Source organism: Aplysia californica, unplaced genomic scaffold (assembly GCF_000002075.1).
Source record: "Aplysia californica isolate F4 #8 unplaced genomic scaffold, AplCal3.0 scaffold00228, whole genome shotgun sequence".
In the NCBI taxonomy this organism is placed as follows: Eukaryota; Metazoa; Mollusca; class Gastropoda; order Aplysiida; family Aplysiidae; genus Aplysia; species Aplysia californica.
The window spans coordinates 564,143-568,995 of NW_004797498.1; the positions used below are offsets into that span (position 1 = coordinate 564,143).

The 4,853-nt window shown below is 35.4% G+C and overlaps 1 protein-coding gene across 1 annotated transcript in view; it reads left to right on the plus strand.

Moving 5' to 3' along the window:
- Positions 1-124: 124 nt before the first annotated feature.
- The window catches only part of LOC101857878, a gene marked incomplete at its 3' end in the record, with an annotated part of 22,736 nt that continues 18,007 nt past the window's right edge, over positions 125-4,853 (plus strand). The window contains 1 exon segment of the mRNA XM_035970162.1: positions 125-307.

A 4,853-nucleotide genomic window follows, 5' to 3' on the forward strand; every position in this document is an offset into this window, starting at 1 on the left:
TGTGTGTGTGTGTGTGTGTATGTGTGTGAGTGTGCGTGTGTGTGCGTGTGTGCGTGTGTGTGTGTGTGTGTGCGCGCGCGCGCGCGATGCATCTTCTGTTGCACACTCTCTTGCCATTCAGTAGGTGATAACACGTGATAACTTGGTTATCGATCAAAGTGTCGCTGTAGTGTGCATGTCGTTTTTCAGTTGGCAAGGGATACTCGACCGAGCTAGCGTGGCTTGAAGGCTGACGGAGATGTATCGTCTTTGTTCTTTCCACGATGACAGATGGAAACGCTGCGTAAACTGGAAGTCAAATTAGGAGGTGACTATACTGAAAGTTTATTACATGTGTTTATTATTATGATGATGATTATTATTATTATTAATCATACAAATAGATAGCATTTGTACAGCGTGAATTCCCGGTCAACAACAAGCTCTCTATGCGCTTTGCAGTCTATATTGTTGAAGAAGCTTCTTTAAAAATGGTCAAAATAGCAAACCATAATTTAGCCTACATGGACGGGATCAACATTAAGTGGTAAAAGTAAAATACTTCTTGAGCCTTCCATTCGGAACTAACTTGAACTACTATGCAGGAATTTCCACTCTCTATGACTCTTATGGGACCACATGTGATAAGTCGTGACATAATGCACCAAAAGCCTCTGTTCACGTACTATGTATATATAGTAGGCTAGATCTATTCTAAAAAAAGATCGACGTCAACAGGAGTAACATTGCAGATTATTATTTATTTTTTTGTTACTACTCACGGGGATTTTGGTAAATGGAATAGATCACTGAACAACACGACCAAACCGTGGTTTTGTAGTTGTAGCGCACCGAGGCTAAATGAAGTAGGCTAGGCGACATGCCTTTTAAAATAGTAGACTTATAACGAACAGAGCTGTCCAAAAGCAAAATCTGGAAAAATCCAGTCTTAAATTAATTTGTTTCAGTTTGGGATTTTCGCCGACTCTTATTTTCTTTTTGGCGGTATATTGTTTTAATGCGATTTTAGGTCCGATGGCAGATCTCGGTAAGCCTACATGTGTCATCGTTCCATCTTTGATAACCATTGCAACAATAATAACATTATAGATCTTAGATATCCTGTAACTGAAGACTGCGTAGATACAAGAAGAGTTATCGGTTATCGTATATCGCACAAGGAAACGCCCCACTGCCACTGACTAATTATTTTGAAAGCTGTGTCTCCAGCTTTTATTAAAAACTGTTATCATTTGTATTGATGAAGAAATAATAAAATTGGGACACTATAAAAGATAATAATAATAATAATAATAATAATAAATAGCATTTATACTGCACATTTCCATTTCCTAAAAGATGCTCAATGCGCATTACAATGAAAAAGACATCACATCTTAAAAATTAATCGACACAAAGGTGTACGTAAAACAAAGTATTATACATATAATATAAATGCATATGTGTAAAATTTTATACCAGAAAAACAGTCTCGCAGTGAGGTTGAAAATGTGTTCACTAAAAATATACAATGCAATAAAAATTCACGAACAGTCAAAATAAAGTTGAAACGTGAGTAACTAGAAACATTCATTAAAACATTAATTCTATACAGATAGAAAAACATTTCCGTTCTATCTCTCTCTCTCTCTCTTTCTCTCTCTCTCTCTCTCTCTCTCTCTCTCTCTCTCTCTCTCTCTCTCTCTCGCATTCTCACTCGCTATTTCTTCAGTCTCACAGTCTGGCATACACATACATATATATCACAGTACATCATTATGACAGGTATGCTTTTGTGAATAAAAAATGCTTCAGCTGATTTTTGAAAATGGAAATTGTTGGGGCAGATCTTATTTTATATGTTAGTTCGTTCTATACCTGGGGACCAAAGAACAAAAAGGAACGCTCGCCGTATGTTTTGTAATTTTGTTTTGGAGTTTTAAGAATTAGATTGTCAGAGGCTGATCTAAGGGCTCTAGGTGGATTATATAATTCCTGGAATGTTTTAAGATAAAAAGGTGCACTATCATTTATACATTTAAAACAGAGAATGGCAGTTTTGTATTTAATCCTTTCTTTTATTGTCAGCCAGTGTAGTTCTTTCAAAATTGGTGTTACGTGGGCTGATTTCTTTTGTTTCATTATCAATTTTGCTGCTTGATTTTGGAGTACTTGTAACTTTGATAGTTTTTGGGATGTCAAACTGGACAAAATAACATTACAGTAATCTAACTTTGATAAAATGAGTGTTGTTACACGTGTCTTGGCTGCTGCTTTAGTTAAATAATTTCTTACACTGCCAATTTTCTTAAGCTTAAAATAAATACTTTTGCTGAGCTGGCTTATTTGGGAGGACATAGATATATCATAATCCAACTGAACCCCTAGATTTTTAAGACTTCTTTTTGAACGAATGGTATGGTTATTGATATCAATTTGTAGCTCTGGGAGATTTTTAATGGCTTTTGTATTTCCACTCAACATTATTTCCGTCTTGTCATCATTTAGTTTCAATTTATTGCTGGTCATCCATATTTTTTAATCTCTAGTACATTGTTCAGTAGAGTCGACTAAAAGTGGGATTTGATCGAAATCAACAGACTTATAAATTTGAGTGTCATCAGCATAAAGATGGTAATTCATGCCATATTGTCTTAAAATATCAGCAATAGGTTGTGTATACATTGTAAACAAGACAGGTCCAAGAACAGACCCCTGAGGAACACCACATTTAAGCAAAACATTATTAGAACACGTGTTTCCAACCACAACTGCTTGTGTTCGATCCTTAAAATATGACTCAAACCATCGCAGGACAGTACCCTTTATGCCAAAAGTAGTATTTAATCTCTCGAGTAAAATGTCATGATCAATGGTATCGAATGCAGCCGAAAGGTCCAAAAGAGTAAGAAGACATACCTTTTTTTCATCAATATATTTTAAAATATCAGTACAGACCCTAAGTAATGATCTATTACTAAAGGCATATACGACTATTTTATCAACTGGAAACACAACCTCACTAGCTACGCCAAGCGTTTGAAATGTAATTATCGTAACATTGTTTAAAACTCTTAATTAAGTGTGGTCTAAGTCGACACATGTAGTGCGCATATATATATATATATATATATATATATATATATATATATATATATATATATATATATATATATATATATATATATAATGCATGTATAATGTGCAAAGTGTACAGTGATGTATAATTATATGTGTATCTATGAAGATATAAATATTACACAATGGCGTCCAAAAGACACTTGAAATTGTATCCACCCGATCATCGTGTTGAAGCCTTGCACTCATGCAGCACACTAATCTAAAGCTAAATAAATTCTGCCTAACTTGACACAATAACTATCAATCTATCATAAGAGTCGCTCGAGATGTTATGGATACTCAAAAATCAAACGTTTAAAATCATGCTTGGCAAAATTGTGCGAAATTAAAGAAACGTAAAAGTGTTAGCACTTATATTAGGGGTGCTTCAACATTGATGGAATGGACAAGCATTGCATTTTAAATGAATGGAGAATTCTTTGTCGGCAAAAAACATTTTAATAATACTTTATTACTATACTTTGAAACATTGGAAAACAGTGCAGTCACAAATACCACGCAAAACTTGGACTTAACACTACAAAGTGTTCATTAGTATTGTTACGTTTAGGAGACCTTGGTTTTGTGAAGAGAACGAACGCTTTGGGGATAGACTGTGTCACATTTTGTACAAATTTGTTTGTTATTTCATCTCAAATGTCACAGAGAGTTACAAACAAAGCGCATGAACTGGGAACAAAGTCGCGTTTCTTCAGCGGCTGTCTCATGGGGCTCTCTCTGGGTAAAAACATTAATTATCTATAGGATTCATTCCGGGGCTATTTACTGATAACCACCTCGTCGTTGGATGGTCTGATTTGCTCTTTAAAATTTTTTCTAAAGACAATGACCCTGTGAGAAGGTGCTTTGTCAGGACTAAACATTGTTTGTTTTAGTAGAGGTTTTACGGCGCTCGCTACTGCATAAGGTCATATGAGCGCCAGAAGATTAGAAGTGTTACAAGAGAGTAACAGACATAAAAAAGAAGGGGAGATAAGGACGATAGATGTTTGAAAGGGAAGAAAGAGCAAACCACACCAGAGCACCCGCCAACCACCCACATACGTCTACTTGAATGTTATCATGCCTAAAATAAGGACACGGCGTGTATCCCAGCACTTGCGCTGTTATCCTTAATACTAAGCTTTGCGTTGATTCTCACGCGTGCGGTTTTGTACACCTCAGCCAGGTCACCCTAAATCAAGACAATTTCGTTATCTCAGGACCTTAGTGATAGATAATGAAGTCCAAAATCTAACACAGTCCATACTCAAAGAGGGATGCTCTCGATGGTGTTCTACACGATACTAAAGACTCGTAAACAAAATACTAATAATAAACACATTTAACGCCAAGTTTAAGATTTGCTTTGTATTTGTGACGGCTCTGTTTTCTAACCTGTCAGAAAATACCGCACTAAAACATTGCAAATACAATAATATTCCCCATCAATTAGCTCTGCAATACATGTTCATTCCATCAATGTTAATCTCGTACTTAAATAGAAGTGCAATACACTTTAACATATTTTTTTTTATTCCACACAATTTTGCCAGTCATGATTTTTAAAAGGTCTGTTTTGGGTGGCCATAATATCGCAGACGACTTCTGTCATAGATGAAACATTCATTAACTAATATGTCAGATGATGCAGAATTTATTAAGCTTTAAATTAGTGTGCTACATGTCGTGTGGGTAGTGCAAGCTCTAACCCGATGATGGGTGAATACATGTCAAGTTTATATTATATATAT